General features: G+C 52.1%; 1 pseudogene; it reads right to left on the bottom strand.

Annotated features, from left to right (window-relative positions):
• Positions 1–18,352, bottom strand: part of LOC116807532 (uncharacterized) — a 1,256,502-nt pseudogene that overhangs the window by 683,713 nt on the left and 554,437 nt on the right.

Raw genomic sequence — 18,352 nt, 5'->3', positions numbered from 1 at the left:
TCAGCTCTCTTTGAGAGAATATGAAAGAGAAGCTGTACAGAAGCCTGGAGATCCCTATCTAAATAAAGCTCTTTAAATTGCCTCCATCTGAGAAAGGAGGTGAAAAGGTTATATGCTGCTTGCTTATCCATTACTCACGTCAGCGCTGTTGCAGACCCTCTAGGCTTCAGCATCACGTATCGGCTGAGCTCACCGCTGTGGTCACTCAGGGCGCGGCACCAGGTAGTGGAGCTTAATCGCCGTCCGTCTAGCTGCGGGACCCGACCCCAACGCAAACGTCTCACAGATCCAGGCGGGGGGGGTCCTGTCCGTTCAGGCACCAGATGTTGGTGAGATTTTCGCGGGAAAACGAGTTTCATGCTGTCATGATCAACAAGTCTCAGTTTATTGGAGTCGATTACAGTTTCTTTATACAAGCACTAATTAGTTCATACATATTGCAAAAGCGAAGCTCAGGATTGGTTACCTTTCTATTAACACATATATCTCTTTGCGATAAGCCTTGCAGTTACTGCTTCTTTATACTTGATTACTTTTCTGCATACTAAGCAATATTTCATTTTTAACGAAACACCTGTATACTCAAGGTTGTTAGGAGATGTCTGTCTTTCAAGGTTGTTAGGAGATATCTGTTTCTCAAGGTTGTTAGAAAACATCTGTTTCTCAAGGGCATAGTTTTCATGGTACAAGTCACGTATTCTCACACTCTCATCAACTTAACTTTTTCGTGTCCCTTGCTGCGCAGCTATTCTTTAGCTAAACTCTCGACACAGCCCCAGCCCAGGGCACGGTGGGTGCTGGGGGCTGTTGGCAGGTCCAGGAGCCCACTCCCATTTCGTACCCACCCCAGCCCATGTCCCCAGCCCTGCCAAAAGCAGCCTGGCAGCCGACTGAAGGATCAGCTGCATCCGCCCCAGCAAAGGGGGAACCTTTGGTTCCCGGCAAGGCTGTGCAATGCCCAAATCTGGGAGCATCCCCTGCGTGTGGACCCATCTGCAAATTCCCTGTGGAACCTGGCTTTAAAGGACATGTCAGAATCAAAGTCCACCATCTTCAGCCTGCCGGTGGTCAGGTGGAGCAAGAGGTTGTCATTCTCGACGTCATCCTCGCTGCCCCCAGCAGCAGCAGGGCCCGACCCAGCTTTGCTTCCGAGATCAGACGAGACCGGGCGCTCTCAGGGCGGTGTGCCATAGGCACCTGGCAGCCCCTCAGCAGCGCCCTTCAGCCCACCACACCACCCTCCAGGCACAAGCCCAGAACCCCAAAGGGGCTCGACAAGCCCAAAAGGGCCGCCCCTGCCCACAAGGGGATCTAGAGACAGACCCGAGCCTGCAACACACACACAAGGCACAAAAAACCACACAAGGTATGCCTGCCCCTTCCCTCCTGCCCCTCGCCATGGCTGCCCAAGAAAACCCAAGCACCAGAGGCCCTCTGGCCAGCAGGCAGCAAAAGAAGCCTACAGCACCCAGTATTCCCAGGGGGTCTCCCATGCAAGTACTAACTGGGCCAGACTCAGCTTACATTGCAAGATCAGACGAGACCGGGCGCTCTCAGGGCGGTGTGCCATAGGCACCTGGCAGCCCCTCAGCAGCGCCCTTCAACACACCCCAACACGCTCTGGCACAAGCCCAGAAAACCACGGGGGCTCTGCATGGCCAACAGGGCCAGCCCTGCCCACAAGAAAATCTAGAGCCAGACCCAAGCCCACAACACACACACAAGGGATAGAAGAAAAACAAGGCCCATGTCTAGGTTTGAATAGACAGGAGTCTGTGAAGGAAGGCAAAAGCCTCCTGTGAAATGGAAAAGGTAAACCCTGTCCCTCCGAATTACCACAATTTAACAAAAGGCTCTCAGGCAAAGATATGGGAATGGGAATAACAGTTCTTTACCAGGAAAAAAAACTAAATAAAAATAATAATTTAAAAAATGCAATTAGTACAAATGAAACTAGTGATGGAGGCAGAAACCTGATGCCCTGAGGAGTCAGGGTGCTGGTAGTAGTCCAGTTAAAATGGTGGCTGCTCCTCCTGGAGTGGCAGATGAAATGCTGCTGAAGTGGTGATCTCTAGAAGGATGGAGTTTTCTCTGAAGGTCTGGTAGTAGCTGGGCCTGGTCTTCCTCTAGGAATTCAGCAGAGAAGAAGCTGGTGGGATGAGGTTCTGGGGGTCCTGATGGGCACTGGAAGGGAGTTTGGGGGTACTGAGTGTCACTGGGAGGGACTAGAGTGAGCCTGGAGGAGCTGGATGGAGATTGGGGATGGAAAAGCAGAGATTGGGATGAGGTTGGTTGTGCTGGAAAGAGACTGGGAGGTGTTTGAGTGAGTCCTGGTAGGGCTGAGAAGGGACTGGGAGAGGGTTTAGGCGTACTGGGGTGGTGGGGGGAGACTGGAAGGGTGTTGTGGGATTCTAAAAGGGATGGGAGATGCTTTGGTGGGTCCTGGGGAGGTGAGGAAGGGATCATGGCAAGTTTCAGGGGGTCCTGGGTGGACTGGGAGCAATCAGGAGGGTGCTTGGAGAGGCTTGGGGTGTCTGTGAGAGGTTTTGGGGGGTCCTGATGCCTGCAGGCCTCTCAGAGATGCCGCTGGACGCCACCGGCAGCAAGATGCAGACGGGGATCAGGGACTATGAGTTGGGCTTTGTCTTCCTGGTGCTGGGGCTCGGCTTCTACCTGTGCAAGTGGGTCAAGGGGGGTCCCGGGGGTCATGTCCCCTCTCCCCAAGACTGTGGGTGCTCCACCCGGGGCCCCCAGCCCGGTGTCACCCCTGTTTCTCTGCCCACAGAGCTCCTGAGCCGCCGGCGGCCGCAGAGCTTCCCTGTGGCCTCGGGCCCAGCCGGGATCCCCCACTCCATCCCCACGCTGATTTTGGGGGGGGTCCTGTGTACCCCCAGCCCTGCTGTCACTCTGCCCCTGCCCGCCTGCTCCCAGTGTTCCCAGTAAAGCTTCCCAGTTAAACCCAGCCCAGTTTATGGGGGCACTGGGGAGGGACTTGGGGGGACCCCACGGCGGGGCCGGCACTGGGCAGGGAGGGCGGGGTCCGGGTGGGGAACACTGCCTGCTGCGGGTCTGCCCGGCAACTGGTGAGTCATCAGCGCCGCTCTCTCTGATTGGCTGACTCTTGTCCACCGCATTCTCTCATTGGCTGAGGAGAGGCCCGGGAGTGCAGAGAAGGAACGGGAGAGATCCCGCCCCGAGCAGCGGCACAGGGACAACAGACCCAGCCCGAGCACAGGGAGGGAATTTATTACCAACCAAACCACAGCAGCACGAGGAGAAGGGAAAGAAATCCCTCCAACACCTTCCCCCCACCCAACGGGGATCACCCACAACAGGGATATCCACCAGGGAGAGACGGGAACATCTGAGATTAGACCAAAGCCAATTTTATTGTGTGTACCAGGTTTTTATACAGGGATTTACTTGTATGGTGCTTATACAGGGCTCTGTTTTTGGTAACAATTTCCCATTGGTTACACATTCCTCATGACATGACATCACGTGGTAACATTATTTTATCACAAAGTCTCACACCATGTTGCTTGGTCACTTCTTGCCCAGGGAGACTTAAACTGTGTCTGTGTCTCCCACAGTTTCTGCTCAGTCAGGCCTCAGATATCGGGCCCCTTTATCAGCTCCATTGCTTTACTCTCTGTTTTATTCCCCATACGGGGGCACCAGGGCTCTGCCCAACGGGGGTCACTGGGGATCATCCAGCCCGGATCCTCCCATGGGGGATGGAGCTGGAGCAGCGCACCAAGCTCTTCCCTCACTCTCTTCCCTCACTCCAAGCTCTTCCCTCACTCAGGGCACTCACAGGGCTTCCCTTACTGGTGCCTCTGTTGGTGCTGGGTCAAGGCTGAGCTCTGTGAGAAGCTCTTCCCACACTCCCCACACTCGTAGGGCCTCTCCCCGGTGTGGATGCGCCGGTGCACGGTGAGGTGGGAGTTTTGGTTGAAGCCCTTCCCGCAGTCGGGGCAGCGGAAGGGCCTCTCCTCTGTGTGAATCCGCTCATGTTTGAGGACATCAGAGCTGGTCGGAAACCTCTTCCCACACTGGGGACACTCGTAGGGCCTCTCCCCAGTGTGGATGCGCTGGTGTGTTCTCAGGGTAGAGCTCCGCCCAAAGCTCTTCCCACATTCCAAGCACTCATAGGGCCGTTCCCCAGTGTGGATCACCTGGTGCTCGATCAGGCCAGACCTCTGTCTGAAGCCCTTCCCACACTTCCCACACTCGTAGGGCCTCTCCACGCTGTGGATGCGACGGTGCACGGTGAGGTGGGAGTTTTCCTTGAAGCCCTTCCCGCAGTCGGGGCAGCGGAAGGGCCTCTCCTCTGTGTGACTCCGCTCATGTACGAAGAGATTGGAGCTGGTCCGAAACCTCTTCCCACACTCCCCACACTCGTAGGGCCTCTCCCCAGTGTGGATCCTCTGGTGCACATTCAGGCTGGATCTCTGGGTGAAACCCTTCCCACATTCCAAGCACTTGTGGGGCTTCTCCCTGCCATGAGGCTTCTCCACCAGCTCCGAGCTCCGGCTGGATCTCCGCCCGCCTTCCTGGCTCAGGGGGGCTCTTTCCTCCCCGCAGCTCCCTGGGCTGGGTTTGCAGCTCCTCCTCCTGCAGCATCTCCGGGGCTTTTCCTCCTCCTCCATCCAGCCACACCCAGGGAATGAAAATCCTGGTTTGGGGAAAAAAACAAGAGGAGAGCACTGGAGGTTCTTCCTTGCCCAAGTTCATCTCAGGAAGTCATTGAGAATCTTGTGTCTGTATAAACCTCCAAAACATCAAGATTTAGCCCAAAAATCTCGCAAACTTCAAGACACAGATCAAAAACTCCCCAAACATCACAAGTCAGCAAAAACCTCTTCCAAAACATATTCAGCTGCCACATAAAACCAAAGCACCAACATTTAGCCCACAAAAGCTCAGAAACACCAAGATTCACCCCGTGAAAATCCTGGATCCCCCTCCACAGTCACCTGCTGCATGTGGGGGGAGCAATGCTCCTGGGGCTGGGGGGAGGCTGCAGATACAGGGAGGGGTGGAACCTTCTGCTGCTTCCTCTTTCTGCTCCTTCTCCTCCTCCTGTGTCTCTCCTCTTCCTCACACTCCTCTTCCTCCTGCTATTCCTCCTTCTCCTGCACAATCCCACCTTCTCCTGCCACCTACATCGTATGACCATTCTGTTCCTCAAGCCTGCTTCTCCTTCCCTTCTCCTCCTGCCCCCAGGCCCAGCACCCACTGCCGGCTCCCTCTTCCCCCCAGACCCACAGCATCCCTGCCGAGGGGCAGGGATGGAGCTGGGGCAGGTCGGGCTGGGGCAGCGCTGGGCTCTCGGCCGCTCCCGCCCGCACTCGGTCCCCACTGCAGCCGCTCCCGCCAGGACAGCGCGGGGGGGCCCGGCCTTGGCGCTGCCCCACTCCCACCTCCCCAAATTCCCCTCGCGGGGGCGATGGGGCCAAGGCAGGGAGTCCAGTTGGGGAAGGCTCAGAGGGCCAGGGAGCTGTACACAAGGGAGTGACAGGAGAAGGAATTGGTTTCAGAAAATGTTATCAGTTGATGACATAGACTGCTGCTCAGCCAAGGTCCTGCTCTATTCATGAACTTCCAGAAGAACAACAAAGACTTAACAGAGCCATGAATATCGTTTGCTATATAAAAGCAGGGAGCATATTAAGGGAGTATGTAGTAGCTGGATTGGGAAAACTGTAGCTGTCAAGTACTTCAGCCAATGGGGAAAGCAGAGGGAGATGTGGTCAGGAGAATTAGGATTAAAAGGAGGCTGTGTCCTCCAGCAATTGGAGAGATCCCATGGGGAATGTCCCATGGCCTCTCCCATTTTTAGGAATGAAATTAATTTCACAGGACTCCTCTGTCTGCTTTGTGGACAGAATCCTCTGGTGATGTCAATTTTTCCGCACACCCTGGGGCAGGGAGTGCAGCTGAAGGTGCCTCACCCACTTTGGGTGATCGGCTCCCTTGGCTGGCGGCGGCAACGGGGATTGATTGGGGACCTGGGAGTGACCAGGAGACAGACGAGTGACACATCAGGGGGGTCTGTGAAGAGTCAGCAGGGAGAGAGCACTGAAAATCTCATCAGTGAGTGCCCTGGGACCTTCGGGGAGTGAACATGGCAGGGCACCCATGGAGGGGAGAAAAGGGAAAGCCAGGGAGGGGTCCTGGCCAAAGGGAGGATGATTCCAAAATGTCTCTGAAGGGTCCCTTGGGAGAATGCTGAGGTAGTTTGCACATTCCCCCAGAGGTAATTAACGACATGGACACCCAGGGGGGGAATAAGGGAAGGGGAGAAGGGATTTGGACAACAGGGGATGGATGGTGTTGGTGTGCTGGGAAGGGATCGGGTGAAGGGGAGTGTGCAGCAATATGGTTCAGGCAAGAAGCAGCAGGAGGAATCTATGTGGTAAGAAAAAGGATGATGGCAAAGAGGAGGAACAGAAAAATACTCAGGACTGGGATGTTTTTCAGCAGGGTCTTATCCTGACAATTTGCCAGCTGATACTTTGAATTCCCGGTTTCCAGGAGAGGAAAAGCACGAGGTCAGGATGTCAGGGGTTTCTCTGTGGTGGGCAGCGGCAGCAGCAGGCGCAGAGGTGCGGGACCGGGAGCAGGGCTTGGGGCCTGTGGGGAGCTGCGGGGCCGGGCCGGGGCTGTGGGGCAGCCGGAGCTCAACGCCGGGCGCTGCCTGACCCCACCAGCCCCGGGCAGCGCCGGCAGTGGCCCCCGGCCCCCAGGAGGCTGCGGGACGCCCCGGCCGCTGCCCGGCCCCGGGGAGCTGCCGGCCCTGCCCGCCGGGGGGGCCGCCTTTGGACACTGCGGCAGGACAGGCACCGGCTCTGCCATCCGGGCTGTGCAGGGGACCCTGAGCACAAGGAGCAAAACAAAGCAACATCTGGAAATGCAGATTTTCATGGTTGGACATAGAAGTGAATTTTCTCAGGCAGCCGGTCTCAAAGCAATCAGTGGTCAGGTTTGGATATTGGCACCGGGAGTGGCCACTGAAGGCATGGGCACGCCTCTGAGAACACAGGGTTCAAAGCAAGAACTCCCAGCAGAACTGTCTCTTTGGAGAGTGCAGACTCTCCCCCGCCCACCACGGGCTGGGTGGGGGAATGGAAGCCCTGCGGCCTGGGAGAGATAGGCCAGGGGGAGGAAACCTGAGATGTCTTTGTTCCCCACACCCCCACACCACCAGAGGGAAACAGACAGAGAGCCTTAAGGCACCTGGAAATTCACTGGCAGAGGAGAAGGGGGGGGGGGGGAAGGTGCCCAGCCCTGGGAGTTGGGGTCTGGGCTGAGATTTCAGCAGTCAGGGCAGTCCAAGACTTTTAACCCTTTCCTGGGAAATGAAAGCTTTGTGAAATATTACTCCTCCTCCACTTGAAAGAGAAAAGAGCCAGTCTGGGACCTGAGATGTTAGGGAAAGAAGGTTGGGGGGGAGATGATGGAGTGGCTTTTGGCTGGACTTTTCTTGTAAGCCATTGACTGAACCAGTTTCTCCTGCAACAGAGACTGCATCTTTAGGGGGATGCAATGGTGAGCCAAGAGACCCGCTTCAGCAAATTCCAGCACAGGAATGGAGTGAACAGAGGAAAGCTGAGGAGGGTGTGGTGATGCCCTCTGTCTTCAGGAAGAAGAAGATCTCCGTTTCCACCCTCAGCCCTAGGGAAGGAGGAAAATGGGGGGGGACTGTATTCCCAAAATGAAAACTGAACTGTTGTTTCTTTTGTTCCTTGGCAAAGCATCCTTAAAGGAGCCCTATGAGCAGTCTGTCCATGCACGGCGGTGAGGGCACTGTGACATGGCAAGGAGAGTGTCACACGGGCACATTTTCTCTGGGCAGTGCCATGTGTGACATGGAAACACGAGAGGTGGCAATTGTGTTTCCTGGTGGTCTGTGGTGCAAGAGAGACTCGTCTCTCCCCTGATAGACTGAGTATTGACAATCTGAAAGATGATGACCTGATTAAGGGTCCAAGTTGTGTCCCACTGTGATTTGTTGGAGTTTGGGTGCGGGGAGGAGGAATGCTTTGGAAGGTTTTAATTCTGGATGTAGTGTGTATCTTTTATTATAGTAGTAGCTTAATAAAGTTCTTTCTCCTTTATTTCTAAGCTTAGGCCTGCTCTGCTCTGTTCTTGATTGCATCTCACAGCACTTATTTGGGAAGCTGGATTTCCATGGGGACACAGGCATTGTGCCAACATCAAAACATGACATGATGGTACATGAAGGATCAGGATTTTCTGTGAAGGATTTGGTTTGGGTCCCTGCAGAAAGGAAAGATTTTGCAGAAAGCTCAGCAGCTCTCAGAGGATGAGCACCCACAGGCAGTGACCGGGGCTGCAGGAGTGGCACAAGAAGGCCCTGCAGCACTTGGGCACAAAGGCACAGCAGCTGAAGGCAAGGAGGGATGAGCAAAAGGCCAAGCTGAAGGCAAAGGCCATGGCAGAGTTCCCACAGCCCCTGAGGGACCAACCCCAGGGCCCAAGGGGGCCCCAGCACCCATGGGACGGTGTCGGCCACAAGCACCTGGCAGAGGCATTGCCCTCCTGGCCAGGGCAGAGCCCACCCAAACAGCCCCTGGGAAGGAGTCAGGGCTCCAGCTGCAGCCCACAAGGACACTGCAAGCACAGACAGCAGCACCCTCAGGAGGAGCGAGTCCACCCCTGCATGGACATGGATTGTCAGGGCTCTCTGAGCTCCCATCCCACCGGGGACCCACCACACTGCAGCCCTGGAGAACATCCAGGCTGGGTCTGCATCCAGAGGAGGCCTCTCCTAATGGACACAGGGGCCTCTCCATCCACTCTGAATCTTACACCTAAGGGGGGAACATTGTAAAGGAGTGTTTTCATTATTAAGGGAATAACTGGGAAAGCTGAGCTGGTGTCATTTGTTCAATTAGAAGCTGTGGGAGGTTAATTTGAACTAAACTAATTTTTTTCTCTTCCTACTGTGATTGTAATTATCTAGGAAGGAATTTGATGATGGAATTGTAATATTGTAAAAGGTGATACAGAGGTTATTGCTGCTGTACCTTTGTGTCAAATGTCTGGACTTTTTAACCCCAGACAGCCTCCATGTTGTGGTATGGACAGGAGAAAGAGAGCAAAACCTGAGAAAATGAACAACCAAAAATATTGATGCCTCAGCTGTGGCTCTTCCAGACTCAGAAAAGAAATTGGAATTGTAGGGGAATGTTCAACAGGGCCATGCCAAAGGAATTCCTGGGCCAACAAGTTTCACCCAGTGGCCACAGTGGCCTCATTGCCTGCAGAATTGTGCAGCCACAGCTTCAACGGGAACAGAGGCCCAAAACCTGATGACAACAGGATCTCCAACTGTTCCAGTCTGCCATCAAGTTCAAGCTTTGATAACCAAAAGAGCCTCGCAATGGATGAGCAGTGCTCGGTTATTACAGTGTGAAACTTGTTCAGTGGCACAGGAGGATTCAGAACTGAGGACAGGGGAAGGGTTTAACCCAGCCTCCTGTTTGAACAGCCCCCAGAGGGGCTGGGAAGAAACCCAGCACTGCATTCAAGTGACACAGCTCCAGACCCAGCCTGGGGGAGATTCAGGAGACATTGCCTGGCCTGAGGCAGAAAATGTCTTTGTGGATGGCTCTTCAAGGGCAGCAGAAGGGAAAAGAGTTCCAAGACACGCTGTTATTGAGGAAAGGGAATCAGACAAAGCCCAGGTTACCCTCCATGGTCAGCTCAACCGGCACAGCTGTGTGTGCTTGTAAGAGCCTGGCACTGACATGCCCTGAGCAGGAAGGCTTCAATATCTTCTGGTGACACCATCTCACCTAACAGGGGGCAAAAGCAATTCTGATTGCTCAGCAACCACTGGATCACTTATTAAGGTATTTCTAAAAGACATTACTCCAATAAAAGGTATTGTGGAAGCAACAGACACAGACAGCAGAACTCATTTTACAGGAAAGATCCTCCAGGGGGTTATGGCAGCTTTAGGAATACAATGGGACCTCCAGAACCCCTGCCACCCCCAGAGCTCACGCTGGGTACAAAGAATGAAAGGGGATGGAAAGAAACACCTTTGGAAGCTGGGGATAGAAACCAAGATGCCATGGGTACGGCTTTTGCCATTGGCTTGGGCAAGAAGAAGAGCCAGACCCAGGGCAGATATTCAATCATTTCCCCTTGGAATTGATCTCGGGAATTCCTTACCCTGGGAATTCTCCACCTAGTGCAGGGTGGAGATAAGGGATGCACATTTAAAGCAGTTTGTGCCCAGATTCCTGTCTCTGGTGCAATCTCTCCCCCAGGAAGCTGGGCTGGCACAGAGCCTGCCTTGGCACTTTGCTGTTGCCACCATCCCAGCAGGACATCGGCTCCTGCCTAAGGAGTGCAGAGCAGCACCACTGGTGGCCAAGTGGCGTGGCCCGTGCCAAGTGGCCCCGAGGCCAGAAACAGCCGCCAGCACAGCTGAGCACAGGGGGACCCCTCAGCCTCGGCTCCAGGTCTCTGCAGCCCCGGAGATTTGCACTTCCCGCCTGCAGCAGGAGGATGGGAGGCCCCCACTGAGCCTGCACTGAAGGCAGCGCAGCAGCAGCCAGGGCTCCACAGCGGGGCAAGGCCCTGGGCCTGCCCACACATCCTCTGCTGAAATCCTCGGCCTGGCCACCCTCCTTTGGCAGCTCCAGCCACCGGGGACAGCCCTTGCTGCCACTGCTGCAGCTTCAGCGCTCTCTGGGCCTGCCCTGCCACAGCTGCTGGGCAAGAGCACGGGACAATTCCACTCTGGCTCTCACTTACACTCACACACTGCCCTGCCTGCCATGGCATTGATGGAAAATACACCAGCTCATAGACTTTAACATTGTTAACCTTTGATTTCTCTACTCAGGCTTGCTTTGCCTTGGCTCTGGGGAAAGAAATGTTAAAGGTTTTGTTAAGGGATGTTGCACCACTCAATGGAGATGAGTTTAACACCTCAACACACTGGGAATGGCCCAAAAGATACTCACAAAGATAACGCCCAGCAGCAAAACATCAACCCCAGCAGCAAACAGCAACCAACACCTACCCCAGACACTGCCAGGGCTGCAGACACCTGGTCTGCAAAAGGCTGAGAAGGAAATCCAGCACTTCCCACCTCATTAACAGCTGAAGCAAAGAAATCCGGGTCCAATAGGAAACCAAATACTAAAAACTGCACAACTTGAAACTTTGGAACATTAAAACAGTGGATTTAGACTGGTTCAGACTGTATCAAGTTTGGGAAAAAATCTAGTAAAAGCCACGGAGCTTTTACTCCGATAGTATTTTATTTATTATATACTCCGTTATGTTTTACTGATACTTTAGGTGTCATGGAACGATTTTCTCTGCACACCCGGGCTATGTGGGGATGGAATGATTTCTGTTGCACATCCTGGCCAGAATCAAGGAATGCCTTGACTCTAACAATAAACATATTGTTGGAGTTTTTCTTTTTCCTGCAGTTTCAGTGCTAAGTTTAGACCATTAGACTATTTTTAAATTACTCCTACTTCTGTATTGTCGGTTAGGTTTGGGTAAGGGATGAGAGAATGAGTTTTTACTTAGAGGAGAAGTAGAAAAAATTTCATTGACTTGGAAATTTCTTGTGTATGTTTGTGTGTGTCTCTTAGAGATAGAAAAATTTTGGTCTGGGGTTTTCGACGTTCACCTTTAGGCAACATTTTGTGAAGCTAGAAGAGATTTAAAGGTGACCCTTTAACTCATAAATAGAAGATTTGAAGGAAAAGAAAATAAATAGAAGATTTGAAAGAAAAAAAAAAGAAAAAGCAGCAGGTTTGGGGTGGGGGGGCACATGTGAGGCTGCTGAAGGCTGCTCTGGAAGAGAAGCTGCATTCCAGGCACCCAGGAGGAGCTTTAGAAATGCAAATTACCACTGCAGGGGCAGAGTGGGGACAATGTACCTGGCTCTTCTTGCCTGGGGCAGGAATTGGCTGATTCCCTCTGCCCCTCACCCCAAGCTCTGCCTGCTTGCACAGATGGAATCTGCACGGCTGAAGGCAGAGCCCATGGTGAGGATCTGACTCTGAAACAGAAATGGCTGAAGCTGCAAAGGAAAACAGCAAATGGAGAATGTTGTGAAAACTTCACTAAAATAAGGGCGGGGGTTAATCCCTCTGCCCACTCCAACATCTGCTGCCACTGTCTGTGCTGTACAGGGTGTATCAGAGCACTGGGGCTTTTGCTAGAACAAGTTCAGGGAAATTAGTTGGAATTCAAGTATTTGATGATGTATTTAGAAAAATGCAGTCATTGATGCAGCCTCAGCTTGAGGGAGCACCCAGAAATGGGAAAAAGATGAAGGGCCACCAGAACAAATCCTACAACACCACAGACCAGCCCCTGGGAACCCAAACTAATTCATATCAGGAGACAGAACCCATTTCTCATTTCAATGGCATCATTAGATTAAAAGCTGTCCTCAAAAGAAGAACCAACTAGACAGCTCCAGCTCCTGACCTTCCACTGAAAGAAGAACACATTTCACCAGGGGATGGGATCAGATTATCTGTTAGCAGAAAAAGGAGGAGTTTTTGGAGAACTAAATGATTCAAACTGCTGTTGACAAAGAGACAACAAAGGTAAAGTGGTGAAAAAGATAAAGGTGAACAGTTTATGTGTTGGTCCAAACATGGAAAGGATGGGATTGGGACACACTTTCGTGGCTGCCGGGCAGACCAGGGGTTACACGAATTCTGCTTCTCCTCTTCTGTGCTGCAGCAACTCTCATCTTTTTACCAGGCTCCACACCTTGGCAGTGCAGCTCATACAACAGCTGAGCCAGGGGATGCAGGTGGCAGCCAGGCCTCCTGATCCACAAAGGGCTACAAAAGGACAGGGAATGAGGGCACCGAGAATAATCCCAAAACCAAAGAGGACCCGGGAAGAACAAAACAGAGTCAAGGAGTGAATCTGCCTGGAGAGAGAGCCAGGCACTTGTAGATAAGGAAGTAACGAGGGAAACCATCAGTTCCAATAAATTTCACAAATTGAGCCACACAATTTCTCAAAGTCCCGCTAAATTCCCGAACTCCTAGAAGAACAAAGGCTTAACAGAGCCATGAATATCGGCTGGTATACAAAAGGAGGGTGCATATTAACGAGGACAGGCAGCAGGCGCATCGGGAAGTCTGAACCTTCCAAGGACCTCAGCCCGTGGGCAAAGTCAGAGGGAGATGCGGCCGGGAAAATGAGGATAAAAAGAAGGCTGCGGACTACAACCATGGCAGAGAGCGCACGGCAAATGCCCCACGGCCTCTCCCCCTGCTCGGCAATAAAGTCACTTTTACAGGACTCCTCGCTCTCCTCCGGCCACAGAAACCTCCGGCGACGGGAATTTCCCCGCACGCTCCCGGCCGCGGGGCAGCCCCCTCGGTCCTACCCACAGCAGCCGGGCCGAGCCAGCGCTGCTCCGGCAGCGGCTCCTGCCCAGGCCCCGGCGGGAAGGAGACCGCGGGCAGCCGCTCCCGCCGCGCCCTCAGCCCGGGGCCAGCACGGGCCGGACACGGCACCACCGACCCGCCGCAGCCCCCTGCCGCCCCCTCCGCCCGCAGCCAGCCCCGAGCCCCCGCAGAACCCAGCGCGGCTCCCACCTGCGCCGGGGCCGCCTCCGAGCTCCGCCGACGCCGCCTCACCGCGCTCCGGCCGCTGCCGCCGCTCCCGGGCCCGCACAGACGCTCCCGGCGCCAATGGCGCCGCTGCCCGCCCACGGCCGCCCTCAGCCCGCCGCCGGGGCCGTGCTGCGCCCCGCTCCCACCAATCAGCGCGCCGCAACCGCGACTGACGGCACCAGCGGCCAATGGCAGCGAGCTGGGGGCGGGCTCTGCGCACGGCCCAGACTCGCCCCGCGCTCTCAGGGCCCCCCGCGCTGCGTGAGGGCAAAGCCGGAGATGAGGAACAGCCCCGGGACGGGCCCGGGCCCGAGGCGGGATTGAGCTGCCCACACAAACAAACTTCTCCGCACCTCCCGCCACGGCTTTCCCGGCCCTGCGCCTTCCGTGCCTCCGGCTCTGCGGGAAGCCCGGGAGCCTCCCTTCTCCTGCCCCTCATTAGTGCATCGGTGCTTGGCTTTGATTTCCCCCAAAAAGGGAAACCTGCCCAAAGCCCTGTGGGTGAGCGGGGGAGGGGAGAGATTTCTGGCAGAAAACTCCAAAGACTCAGAGCAGGATAAGGAGAAGTCAGTGCAGAGCCTTAAATGCAGCTTTCCCCACGCCTCCCTGCTCCCAGCTGCACCTCCTCCCCCGGCAGGGCAGGAGACAGGGAATGGGGCCATGCTCAGCTCATCCCCCGCGGCTTCTCCCTCTGCTCAGGGACAGGAGTCGTTCCCTGCTGCACCCTGCGCTCTCTCCCAGCCGAGACTTCTCCAGGAACTTCTCCGAGCCGAGTCCATCCCCTGGGGCACAGCCCCCTCCAAGTGCTGCAGCGTGGGTCACTGTGCCACGGGCTCGGTCCTGCCAGGCCAGGCTGCTCCAGCGGGGCCCCTCTGCCCGCGGGGTCACAGCCTCCTCTCAGGCATCCCCGAGCTCCAGCCTGGCTCCTCCAGGGGCTGCAGGGGGATCTCTGCATCCCCACGGACCTGCAGGGGGATCTCTGCATCCCCACGGACCTGCAGGGGGATCTCTGCATCCCCATGGAGCTGCAGGGGGATCTCTGCATCCCCACGGAGCTGCAGGGGGATCTCTGCATCCCCATGGACCTGCGGGGGGATCTCTGCATCCCCACGGACCTGCGGGGGGATCTGTGCAGCCCCATTGTAATATATGTTATGGAATAATTCGTGCTTATATATAAATATACATGAAGTCAGTTGTGCTTGTAGAAAAAGATTCTTAAAGTTTTAAAAGACCTGAAGACCCAGCCGGGAAAGACTGGAAACCACAGATGACAGAGAAAGAAAGACCTAATTTACAATTGAAAACACGTGGCTCCCTGCAGAGATGGGCACTTTCCGGGGATACTCCACTAGACGCCCAAGGTGAAAAATGCACATATGTTAGTTTGAATAGTAGTGCTGTATTAACATTTTAATAGTACGGTAAATGTAGTTTTGTATTTAAAATGAAGGTTTAGTAGTTAAAATAAAAACTGTATATATGGGTTTTCTTTTAAGGAATGGGTTACTCGCTTTGACAGAACCCTCACAAAATACCTAAATCTTCCAGGGAAGAAGAATTTATGGTTTTCTTGTCAGAAGAATCTAATTTCTTCAGGTCTTGCTCAGACTCGAAGACGCCATGAGGATTAAAGGAAACAGTTGGCATATAACAGACAGAGTTTCTTGTTTTAAATAGAATGTATGCATAACCATGAAGGATATATGAATATGCAATAGTGCAGTTTTAGGGGTGATTCCTTTGTTCACAAGGTATGCTTGTTGTGGCTTAAGTGCCCCAGAGCATCTGGACATCCTTAAGTCTTTGCTTTTTATTGTCTTGTAATTGTCCTAACTCTGCGTTTTTCACAATTATGATAGCAAAGGATGGTTTTTAACACCTCTCTGCCGGGGCCTTGGAGAGTCAGGGTGAGGAAGACGGGTCCTGCCCTATTTAGGCAGCCTCGCTCTGTTCCCCTGGTGTGTGACCACAGACACAGGTTATGATCCATGGGCAAAAGGAGACAATAAAACAAAGAAAAGGGAAAGCATTCCCTAAAACCACAGTAATTAGCCCCAAGACTAAAGCGTACATGAAGAACCAAGACCCAAGGACAAAGGATAGATGAGAATTTGTTGGGATGGGGCGGATAAGGGGGGAATGAATGTGTGTGACAGAAGCTGCTGGGTATCCCAGACTTGCCAAGTGATTGCTGTAATCTCTCATGCTGCATTTCGCCTTTCTCGTGTGAAAAACAGCCAGTAAAGAGACCAAGGGAGTGATAAAAAAGAGAGAATCCCCCCCAGAGAAACTTGGACTGGGTCTTAGGAAGAAGAGGAACCCCGTGGAGTGCCGGATTGAGGGATAAGAGTGCCCAAGAGCATCCAGGATTCAAACCTGCTGGGCTGAGGGATTTGCATCCCAAGAGCACTCAGTGTGTAGGTATGTAATGTAGACTGTTTGAAAGTAAAAAGTATCTTGTTGTTCTTTGTGAGAGTTAGTGAAAAATAAAAGTGAGTAAATGTAGATGAATGGTAGTATATGTAATGCATATTGTTTATTTTGAGCTTTTCTTTATCTCCTTGGAGGGAGGTGGATTGTGTTGATGTGAAAGTGAGTGAAAAATAAATGTGGGCAAATGAAAGTATATGTAACAGTATTGTGAAGTCGAGAAGTATGAATGAACAGGCTTGAGGGTATGAATGTGTGTGAGAGTGAGAGATAAAGGTGAGTAAATATCGATGCATGGAAGTATATGTAATGTAGATTGTTTATTTTGAGCTTTATTTCCTTGGAGGGAGGTGTATTGTATTAAATGGTATTGTGAGAAAAAGGATTTTTTTACGTGCGTAGTTGAAAGAAGGTGGTATTCAGGTCATTAGAGAAAGTGGGAAACAGAGGCATGGAGATAAGATTTTGAAAAACGGGACAGAAAACACGTAAAAAATAAGAAAACAGGTAAAGGGAGGGGAGCAAGAGGGAAAAAGAGAAAAAGAAAAGGAGTGGGAAATCAGTCAAAGGGATTTTGGAGGATCCCACAAGCACTGCTGAACAATTAGGGAAATTTTTAGGTTCAAACATTTATACTTGGGAAGAAATACCGTCGATAATACAGATACTATTTTCTCCAGAAGAAAGGGAAATGATCAGAATTGCAGGCATAAAAGCCTGGAGTAAAGAAAATCCACAGGGCCCCCCCGGGGAGGGCAAAATGCCACCTGCACCTCCTGAGTGGAGTCAAAATTATGAGGAGGGGAGAAAACATATGAATGAGAATTGTAATTTGATTGTTGGGGAAATAGGGGGAGCAGCATCTCGAGGGCAAAGTGCTGAGGGACTTTTGGGGCACAGCAGGGGAGGGGAGAGGCTCCGGCTGAGTGGTTGGACAGACTTGGGAGAAATAGGAGGCAGAGTTCCAGAGTGGATCCTGAGACTGATGTGAGAAAAGCTTTGTTAAGGATTAACTTTGTGCTTGGCCAGATAATGGAAAAAATTGAAGATCGGCATGACAAATTATTAGATGATTTATTAAAGGAGGCTCAGAAAGTCTGTGGCCAAAGCCGAACTAAAAGCAAAGATTGTGGCAGTCACCATGCGAGAAAAAAATTGCAAGAAAACAATAAAAACCCCACAGGCACTACTCCTAGATATGATGGTGGTAGAGACAGGGGAACAGGAAAGAATAAAATCCCAATGCAATCAAAGTTTCAGGAACATTCCAGGAACATCTGCTTTTACTGTCAGGGCGAAGCACATTATAAAATAGACTGTCCTAAGAGGGTAACAGATCTGAGAATTTTTAAAGAGATGGGCACTGAGGAAGAATAGGGATGTCAGAGGCTCTATTTTTTAGGGGACAAATTCCGTCTGGAGCCTGTGATAACTTTAAAAGTGGGTCCCCAAGAGGAAAAATTGGAGTTTGTGGTAGACACAGGGGCAGAAAGAACCTGTCTGTTAAGTATTCCAAAAGGTTATAGTGTAAACAAAGATACTGTAAATGTAACAAGAGCAAAAGGAGAAAGTTTCACAGTCCCTGTCATTAAAAATGTGGTAATAGAAGGAGCATAGTGAACCTTGAAGATGCCTTTTGGGCTTGCCCTTTGGCCCAGGAGAGCTGAGAGATCTTGGCCTTTGAATGGGAGGATCCACAAACTGGGAGAAGACAGCAATTAAAATGGACAAAACTACCACAGGGGTTTACTGAATCTCCAAACTTATTTGGACAAGCTTTAGAAACAATACTACAAACTTTCCGCACTCCTCCTAGAATACAAATTATCCAATATGCGGATGATCTTTTACTTTCTTGGGAAGCTGAAGCTGAAGTTAGAGAGGCTACTATAAAGCTTTTGAATTTTCTTGGGGAAAAAGGATTAAGGGTATCAAAAGGGAAGCTGCAATTTCTAGAAGCAAAAGTAAAATATCTTAGACACTTGATTAGTAAGGGTAGTCAGAAGCTCAACCCAGACTGAATCACAGGAATTCTCTCCCTTCCCCCTCCCTCTTCAAAGGGGGAAATCAGAAAAATACTCGGATTATTGGGATATTGTAGATTGTAGATTGAAGGATGCACACAGGCAGTAAAATTTTTGTATGAATAAACTGACAGAGGAGATGATATAAAATGGAGCAAAAAAGATGGTGAAAAACTAAGAAAACTGAAGTTAAAACTAACCCCAATATCAACTTTAAGCTTACCTTCACTAGCAAAACCCTTT

This window comes from Taeniopygia guttata, chromosome 37 (assembly GCF_048771995.1).
Source record: "Taeniopygia guttata chromosome 37, bTaeGut7.mat, whole genome shotgun sequence".
Taxonomy (NCBI): domain Eukaryota; kingdom Metazoa; phylum Chordata; class Aves; order Passeriformes; family Estrildidae; genus Taeniopygia; species Taeniopygia guttata.
Note: the sequence above shows the minus strand (reverse complement) of the source record. Positions and strands in the feature narration are given on the sequence as shown.